The sequence below is a fragment of the Nuphar pumila genome, chromosome 4 (genome assembly GCF_984573655.1).
Source record: "Nuphar pumila chromosome 4, dmNupPumi1.hap1.1, whole genome shotgun sequence".
Classification (NCBI taxonomy): Eukaryota; Viridiplantae; Streptophyta; class Magnoliopsida; order Nymphaeales; family Nymphaeaceae; genus Nuphar; species Nuphar pumila.
In genome coordinates, this window is record NC_143252.1 from 26,790,680 (window position 1) to 26,818,193 (window position 27,514).

Below are 27,514 nucleotides of genomic sequence, written 5' to 3' on the forward strand. Positions count from 1 at the left end.
CAATCAGGCTAGCTGTTGTGACTGACGCATTTCTACTAAGCACATCTGCCACCACATTCGCCTTACTAGGATGGTAAGCGACGAAGAAGTTGTAGTCCTTCAGGAACTCCAACCATCTACGTTGCCTCAAATTCAAATCACAATGAGTGAATATGTGCTTGAAGCCATGCGTGAGGTAATTCTTCTCGTGCACCTTCAGCTGCCGAAAAGCATACACGATGACCTTTCTGTGTTGTATAAGAACACAGCCCAGTGTGGTTCTCGAAGCATCGCTGTACACAACGAAACCACCTGTCCTAGAAAGCAACGTCAAAACCGGTGTCGTGGTCAACCTTCTCTTCAGCTCCTAAAAGCTATCCTCGCATGAGTTGACCACTCAAACTTCACTCTTTTTTGCAATAGTCAAGTCATCGGGGCAGCTATACGTGAGAAGCCCTAGATGAATCGACGGTAATAGCCCACCAATCCCAAGAAACTCCTAATGTCAATCACTGTCTTCGGCTGCCCCTAAGACAACACGGCCTCCACCTTGGCTAGATCGACCTCCACGCCCCTCTCGGATATCACATAACCGAGAAACATCACCCTATCAATCCAGAACTCGCACTTTGAGAACTTAGCATAGAGCTAATGTTCTCTCAGTGTCTGCAATATGATCCGTAGATGCTCTCGGTGCTCTTCTACACTCTCAGAGTAGATGAGAATATCATCAATGAACACGATGACAAAGAAATCCAACCACAAACTAAAAACCTGATTCATCAAGTCCATAAATGTTACAGGGGCATTGGTGAGTCCAAAAGACATCACCAGAAACTCATAATGCTCGTCTCTGAACCTGAATGTTGTCTTCGGAACATCCTCCGCCCTGATCCTCAACTAATGATATCCAGAACGAAAGTCAATTTTTTAGAATACATTTGCCTTCCTTAGCTGATCGAACAAGTCATCGATCCTACGCAAGGAGTACTTGTTCATTACCGTGACTTGGTTCAACATGCAATAATCAATACAAAGCCGCATTGAACCATCCTTCTTCTTTACAAAGAGGACTGGTGCACCCCAAGGGGATACACTCGGCCTGATAAAACCTTTGTCAAGAAGCTCTTGCAACTGCTTCTTCAGCTCCACAAGCTCTGCAAGTGCCATGCGATATGGAGCTCGAGAAATAGGTGTCCTACCAGGCACTAACTCGATCGAGAATTCAATCTCTCGATGCGGTGACAATCCCAACAAGTCTTCGAGAAAGACATCCGAAAACTCACAAACAACGTCTAACTGCTCCATGGGTGTCGCCTGACTGTGTTACGCGGACACACTGGCCAAAAACACCATGTAACCCTGCTTATGATACTTGGAGATCTTCAATGCGGAAACCATCATCACCTCGCTCGTTGGTCTAGTCGAATGGAATAACAGAGCAGATAAATTGGGACGCTCCAAAATGACTTTCTTGCCCCGACACTAGATGTAATAACCACGATTTTTTTTAAAACTTAAGTGATTTGGGCCTGGGATCCAAGTCGCGGATCCGGGACCCATAAAGGGGTCTTTATATATATATATATATATATATTTATTTATTTCGTAAAACCTATATGGACTTACATAAGTGCAAAATTTTTAATTAGGCGAATTATTCAGGAGATAACTACGTATATAATGTATATATGGGCTTGGGATCCACATTTCGGATCCAATACCCAGATAGGATCCATTTGGATATAGGTAAAATACCCTATATATTCGTATACCTGATTAAATATATATAAAAATATATATTATATGAGTATTTTTAGGGGATCCACGATTAGATCCATTTGGATCCAATCCGTGGATCCATACCAAGTGGGAGGCAAGGGTCCGGTCGGGTTTGGATCCCGAGCCGCAGGTCGCAGACCCGGACCCGGCCCTCTCGTAAAAAAAAAAAAAGAAAAGCTCTTGGACCCGGGTCGGACCCGACCCGGATCCATAACCCGATAGGGTTTTTAAACCCTATATCGGGCTGCGTTTTTTTTAAAAGAAAGTGGGGAAGAGCAAGAATCGTGCCTAGGGCACGATTCTGCTGTTTCTAAAGAGGAAAGGAAGGAAGGGGGGGGTCGGCTGGCGTAACCGATCCCCACCCATCTCGGCATGGAAGGGGGGGGAATCAGCCGATAAAAGGGAGTGAAGAGGGGGTCTCTTCCCTCGTCTCCCTCGTTTCTCCCTTCCCTCGTCTCTCTCTCTCGTGTAGGCGTGTAGTGGAAGGCTGGAGGTCGCCGGAAGGCTGCACCCACCAGCAGCCACTACAGGCTACGGCAGCCCCTTCCCTGGTCTTTTCCCTTGCGTGCGACCACCACGACACCGGAGCAGTTGAGGCCGGTGGGATAGCTCGCCTTCTCACGACAGCCGCAACCCCCAAGTGTTGGATTTTAAAGGTACGGGTTTTCCTCTTGATTTCGAGTGAGAAAGAGGGTGCAGATTTGCTTTCCATGGAATATTTTAGGGAAATCATTAGAGGGGCAGATTTGGGGGTTTGAGGAGCCGGAAACCCCAAATCGTCAGATTTGTGAAATTTGATGCTATGGGTTTTATTGGTACCTGTTTGGGTGGGTTTGAGTTCTCTAGTGTCGATTTTATATAAGGACGCCATTGAAATCAGTTTTGTGGCTGATAGGCTTGTCTAGCAAAAGTTTTCTCCAGGACCGATAGTCTAGTAATCTGATTTTCAGTTTTCTGTGGTATCGAGTTGCATATGTTTGAGATTGTGTGGCTGGTTTTAGCATTGTTTTGGCATAAGTAGTGCTATTACTGTATTTTGTAACTATGTGTAACACTTGGTTGAGGCATCTCTCGTTTCATGTATGCTTCTTGATATCGATTGTTTATACCTGTACTACAAAAAGGTTCTCTGTTGTGTGCACAATTTGTTATATGTTTTCTATTATGTTGGGAGGCCTTTCATGATGTGTGATGGAGAAACCTTTCCAGATTTTGGTTTGCTGGGGCAGAGGAGTTGAGGTGTCTATTGTTTGCTTATGAGAATTGGTAACTTGCCCTCAGCATAGTAGGTTGCTATCTGGAGTGCTTTAGTCGATCGTACGTAAAATACCTTGATAAGTACAGAGAACATATACCTCAGTTGAATAGTAATTAAAAGTTCATGACTCCACTATGCATTTGAGATTTCGGAAAAAAAAAAATATGATAACACTCAAAAAGATAATGTGCATTAACCCAATAATCAGTTTATGTTTGTGCATGTTGCGTGCCATCTGCTGGCCACATATCAGCATGATTGAATTAGTTTTGGTGTTCCCAGACATAAGATGATGCAGCATGATCTGTAATATTCACTAGGTGTTGGAGAACAAAACAGACTTTGACACTTTTTCTTCATGAGTCAATGGCAAATCCACTTAACTATCCATTTGAGATGCACAACAGTTACATCATGTAACACCTCTTCTAGTAAGACCAGACCAGAAGACCTTAAAGGAAGTGTCTTGGAAATTTTTGTTTTTCATGGGTTTGTTTGTCCTATTAACAGATTTTCTTTTCACAAACTGTGAAAGTCTGTCTCTAATGGCTAGAAGCAGCTGCCTCTGACACATTCAACTTTCCAAATGCCTAATGATGCTTCGATTGAAGTGGTTTTCATGAGGAGTTTCAGTGCTTCACTCATTTCAGGAAATTTCAGGGAATATTACTAGAAAAACAAAGGTGTTCATGTATATTTACCAATGACTTGTTATGCCCATACATCATATTTACAAAGGAAAACCTCACTTATAGGTATTATCCACTACAAGCCAAGCACCAACTCTTCTACAGGTAATTAAGATTCTTTGCATGACATGTTATTAAGGAATTGGTTTGGGTGCATGAATAAAATGTTACACGAAAAAAAAAATCATTTATCTATCTCTATCAGAGTTCACCAGCCTGATCTGAACCCCCAACCGAGTCGGGGCCGAACTCTAGCCAACAGGGTTGGCTAGGCTTGGGAAGAAAAAAAAAATATTACGTGTATACTTTAACACTTAGTGTTATTTTTATTCTAGAGCTAGATCTTTAAATTTGCAAGTTAAATTTCCAGATTTAGTTATATGCATGTATGGTAATTTTAATACATGTTATGAATGAGATTGTCCATGTGCTTTGATTTGATCTGACATGCCTAAGTATTATGTTATCGAAAAATTTGTTTAAGTGTATATATATACATGAAATCGATGTGTGTGTAACAGGTACAATACTGCTTGAATGTCCACATGTACTTACGAATCATAAATGAATGCATATGTTATGAAATGATTTCATAAAAGCACATGCACATGAATAGTGAACTCATGCACATATATAAATATATTATTGTTTCATGCACATCTTTAAAAATTGTCATACATATGCATCGAAAAGCATGTGGAAAGTTATGCAGAGAGGCATGTGATTGATGATTTTTGCTTATGAATGCATTGATGGTCAATTGGATCATCAGGGGCTGGGTGAGCCTCGAGAACTAGTTCTCCGTTTTAATTATTTTGATGCATTGCAACAAATCAAATGTGATATTGTTGTTTTCTTACACTGTTCTCTGTTGTCACGGGCTGTGGTCCCTTGAAAAGCTTAGCGTGCTGATGTGCAAGCTTATGTTATTAATTCTGCATGTAAATTTGCAAAGGTAAAAGAAATGAATTAATAACCAGATAAAGGAAAGTAAAGAACAGTGTAATTCACTTTCTCCTTGATGTCCCTGCTTTAGTGTGGGAATCTTGGATATTGCGGTTTAGGGGAAACCGTGAGGATACAAAAACTCTGTGTGCGTTTGGTTAGCCCTGAACCCGATATTGAGGTTCTTCTCCTGGATACGGTTTTAGGGAGAATCCGCCACTTTACCCGGGAGTGGTGTGTTAGTCACAGCTGTGAGTTTGTTTTGGTATACCAAGAAAGAGGCGCCAGTGGATGCTGTTTTCCCTGGTGTCCCCGACTTTGGATGTTGTTTTCCAAGGTTCCGATAGATGGTGTTGTTTCCTGATATCGGTCGAGGGCTAAGTTTGGAACCCGGTAATAAAATACAAATTGTGTGTGAAGATACCCCGGGAACCCTACTTGACCTCGGGGATTGTACCCGTTTGGTGTATCCGCGGGCAATGATAAATTAAAAAGAGGAACTTAAAGATTGTGTGCATTTAATAGGACATGCATATGGAAAGAGGGAAGCTTAAATGAAAGATAATATGGGTTCATGCATTGCACATAAATCATGCATAATCTTGCTCTGCATTAGTTCATGCATGTTTACCTGTTCACTTGGTTTGTATATATTGATCATTGCATGATGTTGATCTCTGTTGCATTTAATTTCCTTATTGATTAAGTTGTGATCAATGTTAATTACTTCGTATTCCCTTATGTTCAATTCTGCATGAATGGTTAATTGTCTTATGAATTGATTATAACCGTATTCCTCAAATTATTACATGGGTCTTATTTAAGCTCTTTTTCTTATTTGATTCATTAGGGAAACCTGTACGCAGAATTCTTCGGATTTCTGACCCTCTCATTTTATTGGTTTTTCCCAAACACAGATGATCAGTGAAATCGACTCGCTTCTGAGGGGATACGAGGGTCACGTTTGCTTCAGACGGCTTCACTTACGGACAGAGTGGCTCTACTTGTGTATCCTTTTAGTTCTTCTTATTTCTTGCAATTTGATATTTCACTTTTAACATTGAATATGACTCTTGTTGATTCATTAATAAAAGAGTTTTGTTGGTTGGTTATGGATGATAAATGTAAGTTTGGTTGTGGTGTTTAGTTATCCAACTGAAATTGGAACTGTAAGGACCCCAGATCTCTGGGAAGTTTTCTGCAACTCTTAGAAAAAAAAAATCTGCATTTTTCAAAGGTATGAGTTGGGGTCGTTACACTAGAGGGTAGCATTATGTCTGGACAACCAGTCCATACCCAAAATAACATCATAAAACGTCATATCTAGTATGACCAAGTCGGCAGACAACTCATGCCCCTCGATAACAATGCAAACTGCCGAAAAATACTTTCCGCAAAATACTTTCCGCAGGAAGAGAATGCACTCATAGGTGACATCACATCTAGAGTTTTTTCAAGACTAGAAAGAACCAATTCGAACGAATTTGCAAATGAAGCAGAAATAAAACTATGGGTCGCAACCGAATCAAACATCACACGTGCAAAGTGATCGACAACTAGGAAAATACCTTCGATCGGGTCAGTTTGATCGCCCTGAGTGGCTGTTGTAGCCACGTAGACTCGTCTGTTGGTCCTGCGCTGACCTTGTTGTTGATGAGATCTCTGTTGTTGTCCACCCTGAGCCGTTGGCTTGTTAGGACAATATGGAGCAATGTGCCGAGGCTACTGGCACTGGTAGCAAACCACCTTGAACAACGAACAAAAGCCCAGAGGATGGCTCTTGCCGCACTTGCAACATACTGACTGGGCCTTTCCCTGCTGCCTCTACTGTTGGGATCGACCCTACTGTGTACCCTATTTCGCTCCTCACGGGTCCACTGCCGCCTTTCTAAAATCTATTTTTGGACCTCTCTCAGTCTTCTGTCGGGACTGTAGCAGACTTGATCGCATCGGCCAAGGTAGTAGGCAGACTCATCAACACTCGAGTCTGCAGTCCGTCTTTCATCCCGCGCACGAACTTAGTGGCCCTCGCCTTATCGTCAGCGAAAAGGTTCGGGCAGTATCTCTGCAGGCTTCTGAATTTGATGGCGTAGTCCACCAGACTCATGCTTCCCTGAGTAAGCTCAAGGAACTGTTGTTGCATCTGCTTCCGAGCATAGGAAGGGAAGTAGGTGTCCAAGAACTCCTCCCTGAACACCCTCCAAGGAATCACGTCCAAATCTGCTTACTTTACCTTTCGCAGGGTGTTCCACCACTTCTTGGCATCGCCCTTCAGACGGTATGTGCCAAACACAGTCTTCCTGTCCTCGAGGACAGGTAGGACGTCGAACATCCGCTCGGTCTCCTCGACCTAGCTCTCTGCCACCTCTGGATCGGCCTTTCCTGAAAAAGTTGGTGGGTCCAACTTTAGAAATCTCTCGAAGGAAACGTTGTCTATGTTCGGAACGACCTCAGCAGGGTGGACACAAGCAGCAGCTTGTGCCGTCTGCGCCGTCATAGTCTCCGTCAGCATGTTGAGGGCATTCATCATGAAATATCTCTGTTCCTGCTAATCTGCGGGAGCACCAAAAGAAGTCGAAGCACCCTTGTGTCAACACATCTAAAACATGAAAATTTTTAAAAATTATACCTCGATCGATCCTACCCTCTTAGGATTGATCCAGAACAATTACATTCATACAATCACACCAAAGATAATACTTCAGGACAGGGCTTATTTCTCAAAATTAAAATCTTTAATGCTAATAAGATTATAAAAATATAAGATTTTGTAGTGGCTCTGATACCAAACTTGTAACGACCCCAACTCATAAACCTTAAAAAGTGCAGAATTTTTTTTTAACCGTTGTGAAAATATTCTCAGAGACCCGAGGCCTTAGAGTTTCACTCACAATTGGATAACCAAACAAACCACTAGGGATCTTACATTTATCGTGTACACCATAGCAAGCTAAATTTTATTAAATAAGAATAGTCTCGAGACAATTGCATAAAAAAAAATCAAAGTGCGTGAACAATTTAATGTAAAGAAAATAAAAGAAAAACAGAGTCACGCTATCCATCTGTGAAGTTGTCTAGCAAACGTGTAGCACTCGTAGCTCTCCCAGAAGCGAGTCACTTCACTGATCCTCTAAGAGTGCAAAAAACACAAAGTAGGAGTATCAGAAATCCAAAGAATTTGGTATACGAATCTCTCTAATGAAGCAAATAACCATAAATAATGCAGTCAAGATTCATGCAATAATTTAGAGAGAAACAATTATAACATTCATAATTTAAGCAATCATTTAAGTAACAGGGAACAAGTGTTAAACAAGAGGGAACAATTATGTATGCAATAAAGAGCACACATCATGCAATTACCCATATATCATAAATAAGAAAACAAGTAAATATGCATGATCTAATGCTTAGCAGGAATATGCATGATTTCTATGCATATACATGAATAACTTATTATCTTTTATTAGAGTATTATGCATGTCCATATTAAATGCACACAATTTAAGTTCTTTTTTTTATTATCATTGCCCGCAGATACACCAAACGAGTAGAAATTCCCGAGGTCAAGTAGGGCTCTCAGGGTAACTTAGCACACAAGTTGTATTTTATTACTGGGTTTCAAACTTAACCCTCGACCGAATCACCTTCGGAACATTAGACCTCCACATCTAATGTCGGGACACTAAGGATATCCACATCTAATAGTGTTACTTTCTTGGTATATCAAAACAATAGTTGTGTCTACACACCACCCCCAGGTAAAGTGGCGGACTCTCCCTAAAATTGTAGCCAGGAGAAAGAACCTTAATATCGGGTTCAAAGGTAATCAATAATGCACACAGAGTTTTTGTATCCTCGTGGTCCCCCAAAAGCGAAACTCTAAGATTCTTATTCTAACAATGGGAGATCTCAGAACGTATATTACACTATTCTTTTATCTTTATTTGTTTATTAATAATCAATTCTTTAATTTGCAAATCAGCATACAAACAAAGGCCTAAGCTCATATATTCCCCTGCGAGAACCATCACGGGACCACCGCCCACGAAAAAGCATAGAACAGTGCAATACTGTGCAACAACATCAATGTGATTTTTGTGATGCATTTAAAATAAATAAATGAGTAAACCAAAGCTCGAGGCCCACGATGATTCACTTCGATCATCGATGCACCAAATGCAAAAACCATAACAATATGCCATATATGAAATAAATCACATGTTTTTTAAATGCACATTCATATATGCAAATTTTAACCATGCGCATGAAACAAGGATATTCATAGGCATGTTTTTATTCAATTCATATGCTAGAAACAAGTGCACGCTTTCATTTAATGCACATATTCAAGTCAACTGCATGATTTCATTCATTACGCATAACAGTTGCATCCTTCGTTGCGTACACATTCATGTCAATACATGTTTTCTTTGAGTGTACATATTCATGTCAATGCATCCGCCATTCACGATTCACACCTGTGAACATTCATGCAACTGCACGCATGTAAACCCGCATAAATTTCATGTATACACATGCGCTATAAACAAGCTTTGTACTTAACATAACACTCATGCATGTCAACATACCATTAAGGCATGGAAAAATTATGTTCATAATCAGATCTAAAATTTGTATACACATTCAATTCGATTCCTCAGGTTTAAAAACACTCACATACTGTGTTAATTTCATAAATATATCTATATATGTATATATATATATATGTATAAATCTCTTTTTTTCTAGAAGGGTTTACACCCAGCCGACTGGGTCTAGTATGGACAGACCCCAGGTCGTCCTGCCCAAGGGTTGGACTAGGCCCGACAGGTCCCTGCCAGCCCAGCCGAGTCCATCGGTGGGGCCCAACAGCCCATGCACAGGCCCAGCCCAGGCATGTGTATGCGCTGTCAGGACCTGGCTGAAAGCTTACCACTCCACGTGTAAACGTTTTTTTTTTTTTACCTAAGTCTGCTCAGCCGAGCCGCTCAGCTGAGCCCTGTGGCTTGGCAGACCTTGTGCAGGTCTGTCAATACCTTGCTAGGTATGGCCAGACCTGGCCAGCCAAGCCATGCTCGGCTAGTCTGTTCAACCAGACTGTGAGGTCCAACAAAAGAGACAAGAGGGTCCACTAGTAACCCGATTTCTTCTTCTTTAAAACTATGCATATTTATATGAATGAAAAACATGTGTTAAACCATTATCGGATTCATACATGCCTACATTTACAGATTCATGGCCCAAATATGCATGTTTAAACAATGATCTCATTCATGTAGGGTTACAAACAAATCAAACCATGTGCATGTTCAAAAACGTAACATGGGCATTAAGCCTACTTGTGAATACTTATTCACGAATGGATGCATATTCAATGTATTCCACTAAACACACCAATACACGCGTTTTTTGAAAAATACATGCATACATCATGATTTCAACATATATTTTCATGCATATACTCAGTCCATATCATGATCCATCCATGGAGATTGATATTCATTAGAAAGGGTTCTAAAAGAACCACTCCTACCACCAATAAAATTCTATTATAACATGTACAGAATTTTATTTCATGAAAAAGATGAAAGAAAAACAAGAATCCAGCCATGGAGGAAGATCCATGAATCATCCTCTATGTATTTTTTAGAAAATAATCACATAAACGTTTTTCCATGGATTTCCATCCAAGATATTACATAGAAATCAAACCGGCATTCGATTTCTCACTTGAATCCAATAGAGGAGACTCATACCTTTGCAAAGATTGAAAGAACAAGAAAAACTACAGATGAAAAATATTGAATGGCTGGAGAAGAAGGCTCCTCCTCCTTCTTTTTCCTCCTTCTTCCTCTCTTTCTTTCTCCTTCTCTCTCCTCCTTTTCTCTTTTCTTTCTCGACTTTTTTTTTTCAAGCCATATCACCCCCCCCTCTCTCTCTCTCTCCAGCCCCTTCTAAAATGGGTTGGAGAGAGAGCCTTCACCTTGGACTCTCTTCCCTTGTTTCCAAATTTTTAAAAACTCCTCTATGTTGACTTTTTCAAATTTGGTAATTTTTAAGTCTTTCTTAATCCCTCTTAGGTAAGAATAAGGACTCTTTTAAGAAGTCCTAATCAACCCTAAAATAAATTTTTGAATTAATAAATTTAAATTAAATAATTAATTAAATATTTTCAAAATTCCAAAGTTAATTTAATTAATTAGATATGTATGAAGGAGTAGTAACCAATGTCCGCACTTGTGGAGGGGTGACAACCAATTTTCCTATAACGGTTGGGTTACATCAAAGATCTGCTTTAAGCCCTTTCCTATTTGCTATAGTGATGGATGAGCTTACGAGATCAATTCAAGAAAATGTGCCGTGGTGTATGTTGTTTGCTGATGATATTGTTTTGATTGATGAGTCTAGAGGTGGGGTTAATGCTAAGTTAGAATTATGGAGACAGACATTGGAAGCAAGAGGTTTTAAGTTGAGTAAGAGTAAGACAGAATACATGGAATGTCGATTTAGTAAGCAACGAAGTAGTGATCGGAGTGTAGTGAAGCTTGGTGTGCAAGAAATACCGATGGATGATTCTTTCAAATATTTGAGATCTATCATTCAAAAGTATGGAGAAATTGATGGAGATGTAAATCATAGGATAAAGGTTGGGTGGATGAAATGGAAGAGTGCAACTGGAGTGTTGTGCGACCGTAGAATGCCATTGCGGTTGAAGGGAAAGTTTTATAGGACGACTATTAGGCCCGCTTTACTATATAGTACGGTATGTTGGGCTGCCAAGAGACATCATATTCAAAAAATGAGTGTAGCTGAGATGCGTATGCTGAGATGGATGTGTGGAAATACAATAAAAGATAAATTCGGAACGAGGAGATACGTAAGAAGGTAGGCGTTGCACCCATTGAAAATAAGATGAGAGAGAATCGTTTACGGTGGTTTGGAACATATTCAACGAAGGCCTAATGATGCTCCAGTTAGAAGGATGGAGAAATGGAAAAATATATTAGTCAAAAGAGGTCGGGGTAGACCTAAGAAGACATGGATTGAGGTGATAGGAAAGGATATGAATGCTTTGAACCTCACCGAGGACGTGGCATTGGATAGAAATGAATGGAGGAGAAGGATTCATGTGGAAGACCCAGAATGATTTTCTTTGTTGGTTCATATCGCTGACCCCAATTGTTTTGGGATGAAGGCGTAGTTGTTGTTGTTGTTGTTGTTGTTGTTGTTGTAGGAGTCTTCCTAACTCCAGCTAGCTTTATTTAAAGCTTTAAACTGAATTTAAAGCTACGTTCTTATTGGACATGGATTTGAGTGTGGATCCGAATCTAAAATTCAAATCCATATCCAAAACGAAATTGGATCATGATCTGGATTAAATCCAGATTAAAATGGGTCTTGAATAAGATCCAAATCCATATTAATTTAGGTCATATGCATTGGATTAAATCTGATCCAACTTCGGATCCAGTTCGATAACTGCTCAGTTTTTTAAAACATGTGATTTTCGGGCCAACCGGAACTCGAATTCAGAAGAGTAAAATATCGTTGCGCTCAGAATTCCGAGACGCATCCAACGACATATTACATGAATATCAAATTTCGAATTTCACTAAAAAAAAACTCGAATTTCGCTTGAATTTAAAGGTCAAAAATAAAACTTTTTCTCACATTTCGATTGGCTCGTTTAGGCCTTGACAATGAGACCTAGGCCAAGCCCAGATTCCAAAGCGTCGGCCTAATATCGAGGTTCAAACGATTTTTCTCCCAGACTTAGCCAAATTTTTGACAAAATCATAAAATGACTAATTGTAAAAATATTGATATTACATCTATACAATTAATTATACAATTAATTAATTAATTATATAGAAAAAAGTAATTTTCTAAAGAAGAAGAAGAATATCGGAAGAACAAGAAGGGGGGAGAAAGAAGAAGAAGACGGTCGACAAAAGGAGGAGGAGGAGAACAAAAGAAAATGAAGAAGAATACAAGGAGAAGAAGAAGAAGATGGAGGAGGAGAAGAAGAAGAACAAAAGGAGAAGAGACAAAAGGGAGAGAAAGAAGGTACGTACCGAGAAACGACCTTCTTCCTTTGTTAGACCTTCCTCTAAGCTTCTTCTTCCTCTGTCGAGCGAGAGAGAGAGAGAGAGGGGAGGGGGGGGGGGGGGGGGGAAGTGCCCTATTGGGCCTCCCACTTTTTCTTTTAAAAAGAACATTTGAGTTGTGTGCCTCATCCTCGAGGCACGCCTCGCCTTGAGGCATATGCCTCAGGGCCAATGAGGTGCATGCCTCATGTTTCCTTATGCAACACTGATGTGCCTCTCAAGGCACCAAAGACCGCACCTCGCCTTGAGGCGTGCCTTTTGCGCCTCGAGGCGTTCTTTTAGCAACACTGGTAGACGGCAAAGAAATTCAACAAGTCTTTATTTGAGGAGATCAAGTTGTTGATCTGTTTACTAAGCTGTTGTCCACTAATCGATGTTGGAACTTGAAGAACAAACTGTCCATGGTTTTTGCCAAGCACAGTTTGAGGGGGGTGTTGAGAATCTCGCATTGGATTTGGATCCAGATTCATATCCAAAATAAAATAATGAGTCAGACATTTCATTATGTTTGTGTATTTGTTGTTATTTGTAATATGCTTATGTTGTACTGACATACTTATCCATGTGTAAAGGCATTACTTATATAAGGGATTAATAGAAGTCACGCCCAACAATTCCAAATCAGTTGGGACGTTTTGCAGCAGCCATCTCTCTCTCTCTCTCTCTCTCTCTCTCTCTCTCTCTCTCTCTCTCTCTCTCTCTCTCTCTCTCTCTCTCTCTCTTGCACAAGGCATGGTTCCCAAGGCAACTCTGACAATTTCACTAAAAGAGTTGTTGATCCTGGAAGTCCATTCAATGGACGTCAAAATTTCTGTCTAGTGTGACAAACAAAAAATGATCAGATGCTTCCAGTTAAATGCAAACTGTCAACAACTAATGATCAATCAGATACATGAATGACACTGTACATGCATAATGCCTTAATGTTACGATGAACTCTTTGCAGATTTCAAGAGATCATATTGATCATTAGATACCTTGATGAAGATATTCAGATAGACAAGTTTGAACTTCAAAATCTCCAAATGCAATTACAAGATACACACAAATGCCTTTTAACAGTGTAAAGCTAGACGATAAGATCCAACTAGGCTACTTTCAATTATGTTCAACTTGTTTGTTTCTTCTTTCAGTACTATGTTACAAAAGATGGATCCTCAGCATCAGAGAGAGCATGATGACCCAAAAAGCTGACCGAAAAAGCTATTGTTTTCAAAAAGAGGCATACTTTTGAAATGAGATGATGATCTTCCAAACACGAACTGAGATTCACAATAGATGATGTCTTAACAAGACATTTAGGCTGTAATATCCGGAAGAATTAGGGTATATTTAGTCGATTTGGGTCTAGGACCCGATATCCGGACCCATAAAGGAATCAATAAATGGGTGTTAAATTCGGACCTTTTTATATAATAAATGTAATTAGGTAAATACTTAGGTATTAGGGTAGGATCCACAGTTGGACCCGCTAGGATCCAACTGAGGATCCATTAGCCCAGAAAGACCCGGATCCATGCACATGTTGGATCGGGTGTTGCGGGTCGCAGGATTTGGACCCGGACCTGAGTGCGAGCATTTGTGAAATAAAAGAAAATCAAGAATCGTGCCTCAAGCACGATTCTTGCATTTTCAAAGAGGCGAGAAAGGTGAAAGGGGGAGGTTACGCCGAACGTAACCAACCCCTCTTTTCTCGGAAGGAGGTGGAAAGGGGGGGGAGCTCGGCATTAAGAAGGAGTGGAAACTCCCACATTCAGGTTTTGTTTCTCCCATTCGACCTCCCTCCCTCTCACGACCGGTGCGCACACAGTGGAGGAAGGAGCCTTCACGGCAGGAGCTTCGACCTTCCGCACCCGTCCAGGTTCTTGCGAAGATTTCCCTTCACGGCTGTAGGGGGGGAACCATCATCGGCCTGTACCTCTTCACGACGGAAGCCACCAGCCGCTGGAAATCACCGTAAAAAGGTACGGCTATTCTCGGAAATGGGTGAGGGATCGAACGTGGGTTCGATCTTGTATGAGGGTTTGAGGGTAGGGTTTGGGGGTTTACATTAGCCCTAAACCTAAAACCCCAAATCGGTGAGATTGGGGTTTCGGATCTTCCATGTGAGGGGTTATAGGGGAAGCCCTACTCGGACAGCAATGAGGGTTTATCTTGTCAATATAAATCCCGAATTTTTACATGTGTGCTCTACACCGATTGTGGGTTTGGTGTGTAGTGATTTAGGGAATCAGTGTGGAAGCACCTGATTTGCCTAATCTAGGGTTTCATCTGTCGATTTTGGGGAAAACACGATTCCCGTAAAGAAAATCTGATTTCTCCTGTACAGGGGTGTTGATAGAACTAAAACCATGAATGGTAAGTTACTTTATGTGTAGCATCTTTTTACAGTTTTCATTTGATTACAATAGTCTTGATCATGGGCTTTATAATAAGTTGCAACAGTGGGTTAAATTGGGTGTATGTATGAGGGAGCCTCATATTTGCAGCTCGGTTCACCATAACTTCAGGGCTGCGAAGTATCATTTGTTTTATCATGGGTCTGCTGAAGTCTATGATTTCTCCGAATTGTGTTAAGGTATTGAGGGTTAGACTCAACCAGTTAGGAGTGTATCAAAATAACTCTTAAATTTCAATTTGCAGTTCATGATAGCAATGGTGATAGTTGGGGTTTTATAGTGACACTCTTAAGCCGATGTTTCTGAAATAATTTAAGTATACATTCTGCATGCTTTAAATCTAAAACAAGTACATAATGCACTTTAAGATGTTGTTCATTTTAATGTCATGAGGATTTGCAGGGGTCACCCACCTGTCAACAGATGTCCGGGTACCGATGACTACCATTATTAACATTACTTCTAAATGCTATTATTGTTTCTCCATAATCGGCTGCTAATGGTGTGTTTTCTTTGTATAAAGACCACCAGCCGTAGGGGATTAGCCTGTTTGTTTCGTTTCTGTTTTTTTATGATGGTGTATGTGCAGTAATATGAGCAGGGGACGTGCTGGATGATCTCATCTAGCTAGTCCAGCCAGCAGTCTAAGTAGTGTGGACTACTTAGACAGTAGGACGAAAGGCTGAGTGTGGCAAGCCTAATGACTTCTTATAATAGGTGCTGGGATTTTTACACCATTCTGATGGATGGATGAATGATAGCATTTCATTTCATGATATTTAAATGGGAGCTTGGTTAGTATACTGCTGTTTGTATTAATTAGGAATGCTTGTTGAAATATGTGGCATGTTACATGGAAGTATGTCTTGTTTAAAGCCTCATGTGCATATGTGGATCAATGTGGGTTTTAAAATGGGATATCATGCATAGATTGTTGTCATGAATTTATGAACGATGGATGAATGCATAAGAGGTAGGGGGTGTCATAGAGACACTTGTACATGGATAGTACATGCATATGGTGTGGTAATTTGTGCACTTTATTAAGAAAGTTGGTTTTGTTTCCACATTGGCTGCATCACTTACACAACGTAAGATGGTGGCATACAACTACACTGTTCACATGGTATTCGTGGGCGGGAGTCTCATATGAGTTCTCGCAAGGGTGTATGCGAGCTTTACACTTCACGTTTGCATAGGGTGTTGCAAAATTTAGAACTGAATTAAATAAACACATAATAAAGAACAGTGTAACTTTTGATCTGAGGTCTTCCATCTGGAGAATGGAGATCTTAGAGTTTCCAGTCCTGGGGAGGCTGTGAGGATACAAAAACTCCGTGTGCGTGAATTTTGGTCCCCAGAACCCGATATGGAGGTTCTTTCTCCTGGCCACGGTTTTAGGGAGAACCCGCCACTTTACCCGGGAGTGGTGGTGTTGGTCACAGCTGTGAATTTGTTTGGTACCAAAGGAAGTGGCACTTGTGGGCGTGGAGTGTCCCTTGTGTCCCCGACATTAGATGGGGAGGTCTAATGCTCCGAGGGTGACTCGGTCGAGGGCTAGGTTGGGACCCAGAAATAAAATACCAATTTGTGTGCTAATCTACCCTGGGAACCTACTTGACCTCGGGATTTTTACCCGTTTGGTGTATCCGCGGGCGATGGAAATTTAAAAGAGAAATTTGAAAGTTTTATGTATTAAATAAGGTCATGCATATGGAAAGAAAACTCAAATGTAAATGTATGATAATAAGGAAGCCATGCATTTTCTCCTTTGCACTATGTCATGCATCAATTGAAATGATCTCTAGTTCATGATATGGTAAATGTATGCAATTCATTTCTTAAAAGCATGTTGAAATGTTTTATTTTTGCTATGTATTACTGTCTTACTGTCCTTTAGCCGTGAGTATGAAAAATCTGTTACACTTATGCATGATTGGATGTTGCATGTTGGTTGTATTGGCACTCACTCAAACCAACATATGAAATCTTACTCATGATCTTTGTCTCACCTAATTTCCTTGAATTAGTAGTGCTCAGAATTTTGTTCTGACCCTTCTACTTCGTTGGTTTTACAGGAAATGGAGAGCAGTGAGAGATGAGCTGTTCACTATGGATGGACGAGGTTCACATTTTGAGTTGGATAGTTCGGCAGTGGCACAGGGATTTTATGTTTGTTTTTTACTCCATGGTTCTTTTCAATTCTTGTACTCTTTGATTGTATGAAGAATGGTAATAACAATTTACTTCGGTTCATAAATAAATGGTTGGTGTTGCTACTCATTGATGATGATTGTCAGTACTTTGTGATGATGGGATATCCAATGGAAAGTGAAACTGTGAGGACCCCAGATCCTTGGGAAGGTTTCTATAAAAAAAAAATCTTGCATTTTTGAAAGGGAAGAAGTTGGGGTCGTTACAGGTTTGGTATCAGAGCCACCATAAAGGACTGAAAATTTTATCATCTCTGAGTAGTAGGGATCTTTATTTTGGTAAGAAAGCCCTGCCCGGAACATCCACTGGTTGTGACCCGTCCTCCAGAGCAGTCATCCTCACTGGTAAAGTTATTTAATGTTGTTATTTAAAAGTATATGAACTATACATGATTGATTGCATTCATAGTTCGATGTGTTGGATTAGTAGGGAATTAAAAGTTTAATATGTTTTTATGAACGTTCTTGTTCGTGATTAAACCCGAGAGGGTAGGACCACTATGAGGCTAATCATGTTAATAATGTGAGTGTTGTAGATGTCACATTATACCCGCAGGGGTGCTTCGTCATCTACTGCTGCTCCCGCAAACTGGCAGGAGCAGAGAAACTTTATGATGGAAGTCATTCACACCCTGACCGAGACTATGACGGCTCAGGCAAATCAGACTGCTCAGGCTTTGCAGGCTGCACAGGCCATGCAGGCAGTGCAAGCTGCTCAGGCAGCGCAGGCAGCACAGGCGGCTCAGGCGGCGGCGCGTGACCATCCGGTCGACATTGGTACTCATGTGGGCGGTGTCTCGTTCGAAAGGTTCCTGAAGTTGGACCCGCCAACTTTTTCAGGAAAGTCGGACCCAGAAGCCGCCGAGAGCTGGGTCGAAGAAATGGAACGAGCGTTCGACGTCCTACCTGTTCCCGAGGACAGAAAGACTCCATTTGGCACGTACCGTCTGCAGGGAGATGCCAAGAAATGGTGGGATACCCTACGAAGGGTAAAGTTCGCTGGCCAGGACGGGATTCCCTGAGAATTGTTTAAGGATGAGTTTTTGGATGCATACTTTCCTCCTTATGCTGAGGAACAGATGCAAAGAGAGTTCCTTGATCTGACTCAGGGAACCATGAGTCTGGTGGAGTACACTACCCGGTTCCGGAATCTCGAGAAGTATTGTCCGAACCTCTTTAAGAGCGAGAAGGCAAGAGCGGCCAAATATGTGCACGGACTGAAAGATGGGTTGAGGACTCGTGTTCTGACTAGCCGGCCTCCTACGTTGGCCGATGCTATCGAGTCAGCCACTGTCCTAACCAAAGATTGGGAGAAGTCACGAGCTACGTTTAAGAAAGGAGGCGGCAACGGAGATGGTTCTTCTGGTGGACCAAGGAAGAACCCACCAACTGGGGGTAAAGTGCATGGTGGCAAGAAACAGCGAACCCATGGTGGGGGACAACAGGGGCGACCCCAGCACCAGAGGCAGCAAGGGAGGGCCTCGCCCGTATGTCGTAAGTGCGGCAAGAGCCATCAACCAGGCTTCTGTCCATTGTTCAAAGGGGTTTGTTTTCAGTGCCAACAACCGGGGCACATCGCTCCCTTCTGCCCAAACAAGCCAGCAGCCGCAGGCCAACAACAACAGAGGCCTCAACAGCAACAACAACAAGGTCCGCGCAGAACCAATGGGCGAGTCTACGCTGCTACAGCAGCCCCTCAGGACGATCAGCCTGACCTGATCGAAGGTATATTCCTAGTTGCTGATCATCTTGCACGTGTGATGTTTGATTCGGGTGCAACCCACAGTTTTATTTCTTCTGCATTTGCAAAATCACTCAAAAGAAAGAAATTGCAGAGGCTTTGAAGAAAATGAAATCAAGAAGGGCAGTTGGCCCAGATGGTATACCTATCGAGGCTTGGAAATGCTTGGGAGAGAAAGGTTTAGAATGGTTGACAAATCTTTTTAACTTGATTTGGCGAACAAATAAGATGCCTAATGAGTGGAGGAAGAGTACTTTGGTGCCTTTATATAAGAATAAGGGTGATATACAAGATTGCACAAACTATCGTGGTATAAAACTCATGAGTCATACTATGAAACTTTGGGAGAGGGTGATTGAGTCTAGGTTGAGGAAGGTTGTCATGATATCGGAGAATCAATTTGGTTTTATGCCTGGAAGATCAACTATGGAAGCTATACATCTTCTTAGACAACTTATTGAAAGATATAGAGAGAGGAACAAAGATTTGCATATGGTTTTTATTGATTTAGAGAAGGCATACGATAGAGTACCTAGGGACGTTCTCTGGTGGACAATGATGAAGAAAGGTGTTTCTCTCAAGTACATTAGTATAATTAAAGATATGTATGAAGGAGTAGTAACCAATGTCCGCACTTGTGGAGGGGTGTCAACCAATTTTCCGATAACGGTTAGGTTACATCAAGGATCTGCTTTAAGCCCTTTCCTATTTGCGATAGTGATGGATGAGCTTACGAGATCAATTCAAGAAATTGTACCGTGGTGTATGTTGTTTGCTGATGATATTGTTTTGATTAATGAGTCTAGAGCTGGGGTTAATGCTAAGTTAGAATTATGGAGACAGACATTGGAAGCTAGAGGTTTTAAGTTGAGTAAGAGTAAGACTGAATATATGGAATGTCGGTTTAGTAAGCAACGAAGTAGTGATGGGAGTGTAGTGAAGCTTGGTGAGCAAGATATACTGGTGAATGATTATTTCAAATATTTGGGATCCATCATTCAAAAGTATGGAGAAATTGATGGAGATGTAAATCATAGGATAAAGGTTGGGTGGATGAAATGGAAAAGTGCTACTGGAGTGTTGTGCGATCGTAGAATGCCATTGCGGTTGAAGGGAAAGTTTTATAGGACGACTATTAGACCCGCTTTACTATATGGTACGGAATGTTGGGCTGCCAAGAGACATCATATTCAAAAAATGAGTGTAGCTGAGATGCGGATGCTTAGATGGATGTGTGGAAATACAATAAAAGATAAGATTCGGAACGAAGAGATACGTAAGAAGGTAGGTGTTGCACCCATTGAAAATAAGATGCGAGAGAATCGTTTACGGTGGTTTGGACATATTCGGCGAAGGCCTAATGATGCTCCAGTTAGAAGGTTGGAGAAATGGGAAAATATATTAGTTAAAAGAGGTCGGGGTAGGCCTAGGAAGACTTGGATGGAGATGATAGGAAAGGATATGAATGCTTTGAACCTCACCGAGGACATGGCGTTGGATAGAAATGATTGGAGGAAAAGGATTCATGTGGAAGACCCAAAATGAATTTCTTTTTTGGTTCATATCGCTGACCCCAATTGTTTTGGGATGAAGGCGTAGTTGTTGTTGTTGTTTGTTGTTGTTGTTGCAAAATCACTCAATTTAGTTCCTTCTAGCCTCGAAAAAGTTTTAGATGTGATGTCACCATTGGGTGTGTCTTCTTCCTACGGGAGGTATTTTCCCGCGATGTGTTGTGATCGAGGGCCATGAATTGTCCGCTGATTTGGTTATTTTGGATATGACCTTTTATGACGTTATCCTGGGTATGGATTGGTTATCAAAACATAACGCGACTCTCCAGTGTCGGGGCAAGAAAGTGATCTTGGAGCGCCCCGAATTGTCTATGTTGTTTCTCCTTCCACAAAGACCGACCAGTGGAGTGAAGATTGTCTCCGCCTTGAAGGTATCCAAGTATTACAAGCAAGGTTGCATGGTGTTCTTGGCTAGTGTATCCGCTCAAGATAATCAGACGATACCTTTAGATCAGTTAGATGTTGTCTGCGAGTTTTCAGACGTTTTTCCGAAGGACTTACCGGGACTTCCCCCGCAGCGGGAAGTTGAGTTCTCAATTGAGCTAGTGCCTGGCACGGCACCAGTCTCTCGCGCTCCGTATCGTATGGCACCCGCGGAATTGGGAGAATTAAAGAAACAATTGCAGGAGCTTCTGGACAAGGGATTTATTAGACCAAGTGTGTCTCCTTGGGGAGCACCAGTCCTTTTCGTTAAGAAGAAGGATGGCTCTATGCGGCTTTGTATTGACTACCGCATGTTAAATCAAGTGACCATAAAGAATAAGTATCCCCTGCCGAGAATTGACGATTTGTTTGATCAATTGAGAAAGGCCAAGGTATTCTCAAAAATTGACCTTCGGTCGGGATATCATCAACTGAGGATTAAGACTGAGGATATTCCAAAAACAGTTTTCCGGTTCAGATATGGGCATTATGAGTTCTTGGTGATGTCTTTTGGACTCACTAATGCTCCTGCGGCGTTTATGGATCTAATGAATCGTGTTTTTAGATTATGGCTGGATTCTTTTGTCATCGTGTTCATTGACGACATCTTAATCTAGTCGGAAAGCGTGGATGATCATAGGGAGCATCTGCGTATTGTATTGCAGACGCTGAGGGAACATAAGCTTTACGCTAAATTCTCAAAGTGCGAGTTTTGGATCGATAAAGTAATGTTTCTCGGTCACGTAATATCAGAAAAGGGTGTTGAGGTTGATCCAGCCAAGGTAGAAGCTGTGTTGTCTTGGGAACAACCAAAGACTGTGACTGATATAAGAAGTTTCTTGGGATTGGCGGGGTATTACCGTCGATTTATCCAAGACTTTTCTCGTATTGCAGCACCAATGACCAGGTTGTTGCAGAAAGGGGTAAAGTTTGAATGGTCCCCTCGATGCGAAGATAGTTTTCGAGAATTAAAGAAACGGTTGACCACGGCCCCAATGTTGTCATTGCCTTCCGGTACAGGTGGTTTGGTGGTATACAGCGATGCGTCAGGGACTGGGTTAGGATGTGTTCTTATGCAACACGGAAGGGTTATAGCATATGCTTCCCGACAGCTGAAGGTGCATGAAAAGAATTATCCCACGCATGACTTGGAGTTGGCGGCAGTGGTCTTCGCGTTGAAGATTTGGCGCCACTACCTCTATGGGGAACAGTTTGAGGTGATGTCCGATCACAAGAGCCTCAAATATATTTTCACTCAAAGGGATTTGAATTTGAGGCAGCGGAGGTGGTTGGAGTTCTTGAAGGATTATGACTTTTCCATCGCTTACCATCCGGGTAAAGCGAATGTGGTGGCGTACGCGCTCAGCAGAAAGGCATCAGTCACAGCGGCAATCTTGATAGAACGTAGTTGAGATCTGGTCGAGGAGTTTGTCAGATGGCAACCTTTTGTGAATAACTCTGGACGCATCCTTTGTTCAGGGATGCAGGTACGACCAGAAATATTGGAACGGATCGAAGAACTTCAGTCGGAAGATCCAGGTTTTGAGAAATTATGTGAGAGTGCTAACAAACCAGAAGCACAATTTTGCAGAACAGAGGATGGAGTCATCATGTTTGGGAATAGGTGGTGGGTCCCGAAGGCTTTGCGAGAAGAGTTATTAAGTGAAGCTCATAGGTCTAGGTTCTCTGTTCACCCTGGCTCCACCAAGATGTTCAAGGATCTTCAGAGGACGTACTGGTGGAATGGAATGAAGGGAGATGTAGCGGAATTTGTGTCCCGATGTCTCACTTGTCAACAGGTAAAGATCGAGCACCAAAGACCTGGTGGACTTCTGCAACCACTAGAAATTCCAGAATGGAAGTGGGATGATATTTCAATGGACTTTATCGTAGGATTTCCTAAGACACGACGTCAACATGACGCCATTTGGGTAATTGTGGATCGTTTGACTAAGAGTGCGCATTTTCTTCCGATTAGGATCAGCCAGAGTTTGGAGAGCTTGGCTGATCTCTACGTAGAGGAGATTGTTAGGCTCCATGGTGTGCCTCGTTCTATAGTGTCAAATCGAGACCCAAGGTTCACATCTCGATTTTGGCGACAACTGCAGAAGGCTCTTGGTACTACCTTGAAATTCAGTACAGCTTTCCATCCACAGACGGACGGGCAATCAGAACGTACAATCCAAACTCTCGAGGATATGTTGAGAGCGTGTGCCCTGGACTGGGCAGGAGATTGGGATAAGCACGTGAAACTCGCGGAATTTTCATACAACAATAGCTACCATGCTAGTATTGGGATGGCGCCGTATGAAGCTTTATATGGTCGACCATGTAGGTCTCCAGTGTGTTGGGATGAAGTTGGGATTAGAGCGGGGAAGTCTCCCGAAATCATTCAGCATTATACGGATCAGGTGCGCTTAATACGGCAAAAGTTGGTCGCAGCTCAGAGTAGGCAAAAGAGCTACGCCGATCGGCGGCGGCGCGAGCTCAATTTTGAGGTTGGCGACCACGTTTTTGTTCGGATTTCACCTACGAAAAGTGTTTTTCGGTTTGGTAAGAAAGGAAAGTTGAGTCCCCGATACGTAGGACCTTTCGAAGTTCTTGATCGGGTCGGAGAAACTGCTTACCGTATAGCACTTTCTCCTCAGTTTTCGCAGATTCACGATGTGTTCCATGTCTCTATGTTGAGAAAGTATGTACCAGACCCCTCGCACGTGATTCGTTATGAGGCAATCGAGGTGCAACCTGACTTAACTACGGATGAAAAGCCGATAGCGATTGTGGAACGCCAGGAAAAAGTGTTACGAAGTAGAACAATCCCTTTTGTAAAAGTGCTCTGACAGCATCATGGGTTGGATGAATGCACGTGGGAACCTGAGGCGGACATGCGCCAACATTATCCACACTTATTCGGTATGTTCTAATTTCGTGGACGAAATTCTTTTAAGGGGGTTCGGATGTAATATCCGAAAGAATTAGGGTATATTTAGTCGATTTGGGTCTAGGACCCGATATCCGGACCCATAAAGGAATCAATAAATGGGTGTTAAATTCGGACCTTTTTATATAATAAATGTAATTAGGTAAATACTTAGGTATTAGGGTAGGATCCACAGTTGGACCCGCTAGGATCCAACTGAGGATCCATTAGCCCAGAAAGACCCGGATCCATGCACATGTTGGATCGGGTGTTGCGGGTCGCAGGGTTTGGACCCGAACCCGAGTGCGAGCATTTGTGAAATAAAAGAAAATCAAGAATCGTGCCTCAAGCACGATTCTTGCATTTTCAAAGAGGCGAGAAAGGTGAAAGGGGGAGGTTACGCCGAACGTAACCAACCCCTCTTTTCTCGGAAGGAGGTGGAAAGGGGGGGAGCTCGGCATTAAGAAGGAGGGGAAGCTCCCGCATTCAGGTTTTGTTTCTCCCATTCGACCTCCCTCCCTCTCACGACCGGTGCGCACACAGTGGAGGAAGGAGCCTTCACGGCAGGAGCTTCGACCTTCCGCACCCGTCCAGGTTCTTGCGAAGATTTCCCTTCACGGCTGTAGGGGGGGAACCATCATCGGCCTGTACCTCTTCACGACGGAAGCCACCAGCTGCCGGAAATCACCGTAAAAAGGTACGGCTATTCTTGGAAATGGGTGAGGGATCGAACGTGGGTTCGATCGTGTATGAGGGTTTGAGGGTAGGGTTTGGGGGTTTACATTAGCCCTAAACCTAAAACCCCAAATCGGTGAGATTGGGGTTTCGGATCTTCCATGTGAGGGGTTATAGGGGAAGCCCTACTCGGACAGCAATGAGGGTTTATCTTGTCAATATAAATCCCTGATTTTTACATGCGTGCTCTACACCGATTGTGGGTTTGGTGTGTAGTGATTTAGGGAATCAGTGTGGAAGCACCTGATTTGCCTAATCTAGGGTTTCATCTGTCGATTTTGGGGAAAACACGATTCCCGTAAAGAAAATCTGATTTCTCCTGTACAGGGGTGTTGATAGAACTAAAACCATGAATGGTAAGTTACTTTATGCGTAGCATCTTTTTACAGTTTTCATTTGATTACAATAGTCTTGATCATGGGCTTTATAATAAGTTGCAACAGTGGGTTAAATTGGGTGTATGTATGAGGGAGCCTCATATTTGCAGCTCGGTTCACCATAACTTCAGGGCTGCGAAGTATCATTTGTTTTATCATGGGTCTGCTGAAGTCTATGATTTCTCCGAATTGTGTTAAGGTATTGAGGGTTAGACTCAACCAGTTAGGAGTGTATCAAAATAACTCTTAAATTTCAATTTGCAGTTCATGATAGCAATGGTGATAGTTGGGGTTTTATAGTGACACTCTTAAGTCGATATTTCTGAAATAATTTAAGTATACATTCTGCATGCTTTAAATCTAAAACAAGTACATAATGCACTTTAAGATGTTGTTCATTTTAATGTCATGAGGATTTGCAGGGGTCACCCCCCTGTCAACAGATGTCCGGGTACCGATGACTGCCATTGTTAACATTACTTCTAAATGCTATTATTGTTTCTCCATAATCGGCTGCTAATGGTGTGTTTTCTTTGTATAAAGACCACCAGCCGTAGGGGATTAGCCTGTTTGTTTCGTTTCTGTTTTTTTATGATGGTGTATGTGCAGTAATATGAGCAGGGGACGTGCTGGATGATCTCATCTAGCTAGTCCAGCCAGCAGTCTAAGTAGTGTGGACTACTTAGACAGTAGGACGAAAGGCTGAGTGTGGCAAGCCTAATGACTTCTTATAATAGGTGCTGGGATTTTTACACCATTCTGATGGATGGATGAATGATAGCATTTCATTTCATGATATTTAAATGGGAGCTTGGTTAGTATACTGCTGTTTGTATTAATTAGGAATGCTTGTTGAAATATGTGGCATGTTACATGGAAGTATGTCTTGTTTAAAGCCTCATGTGCATATGTGGATCAATGTGGGTTTTAAAATGGGATATCATGCATAGATTGTTGTCATGAATTTATGAACGATGGATGAATGCATAAGAGGTAGGGGGTGTCATAGAGACACTTGTACATGGATAGTACATGCATATGGTGTGGTAATTTGTGCACTTTATTAAGAAAGTTGGTTTTGTTTCCACATTGGCTGCATCACTTACACAACGTAAGATGGTGGCATACAACTACACTGTTCACATGGTATTCGTGGGCGGGAGTCTCATATGAGTTCTCGCAAGGGTGTATGCGAGCTTTACACTTCACGTTTGCATAGGGTGTTGCAAAATTTAGAACTGAATTAAATAAACACATAATAAAGAACAGTGTAACTTTTGATCTGAGGTCTTCCATCTGGAGAATGGAGATCTTAGAGTTTCCAGTCCTGGGGAGGCTGTGAGGATACAAAAACTCCGTGTGCGTGAATTTTGGTCCCCAGAACCCGATATGGAGGTTCTTTCTCCTGGCCACGGTTTTAGGGAGAACCCGTCACTTTACCCGGGAGTGGTGGTGTTGGTCACAGCTGTGAATTTGTTTGGTACCAAAGGAAGTGGCACTTGTGGGCGTGGAGTGTCCCTTGTGTCCCCGACATTAGATGGGGAGGTCTAATGCTCCGAGGGTGACTCGGTCGAGGGCTAGGTTGGGACCCAGAAATAAAATACCAATTTGTGTGCTAATCTACCCTGGGAACCTACTTGACCTCGGGATTTTTACCCGTTTGGTGTATCCGCGGGCGATGGAAATTTAAAAGAGAAATTTGAAAGTTTTATGCATTAAATAAGGTCATGCATATGGAAAGAAAACTCAAATGTAAATGTATGATAATAAGGAAGCCATGCATTTTCTCCTTTGCACTATGTCATGCATCAATTGAAATGATCTCTAGTTCATGATATGGTAAATGTATGCAATTCATTTCTTAAAAGCATGTTGAAATGTTTTATTTTTGCTATGTATTACTGTCTTACTGTCCTTTAGCCGTGAGTATGAAAAATCTGTTATACTTATGCATGATTGGATGTTGCATGTTCGTTGTATCGGCACTCACTCAAACCAACATATGAAATCTTACTCATGATCTTTGTCCCACCTAATTTCCTTGAATTAGTAGTGCTCAGAATTTTGTTCTGACCCTTCTACTTTGTTGGTTTTACAGGAAATGGAGAGCAGTGAGAGATGAGCTGTTCACTATGGATGGACGAGGTTCACATTTTGAGTTGGATAGTTCGGCAGTGGCACAGGGATTTTATGTTTGTTTTTGACTCCATGGTTCTTTTCAATTCTTGTACTCTTTGATTGTATGAAGAATGGTAATAACAATTTACTTCGGTTCATAAATAAATGGTTGGTGTTGCTACTCATTGATGATGATTGTCAGTACTTTGTGATGATGGGATATCCAATGGAAAGTGGAACTGTGAGGACCCCA

General features: G+C 41.9%; 1 protein-coding gene across 2 annotated transcripts in view; it reads right to left on the reverse strand.

Annotated features, from left to right (window-relative positions):
* Nucleotides 1–27,514, reverse strand: part of COS1 (6,7-dimethyl-8-ribityllumazine synthase / DMRL synthase / lumazine synthase / riboflavin synthase) — an 86,446-nt gene that overhangs the window by 36,441 nt on the left and 22,491 nt on the right. The window lies entirely within an intron of this gene.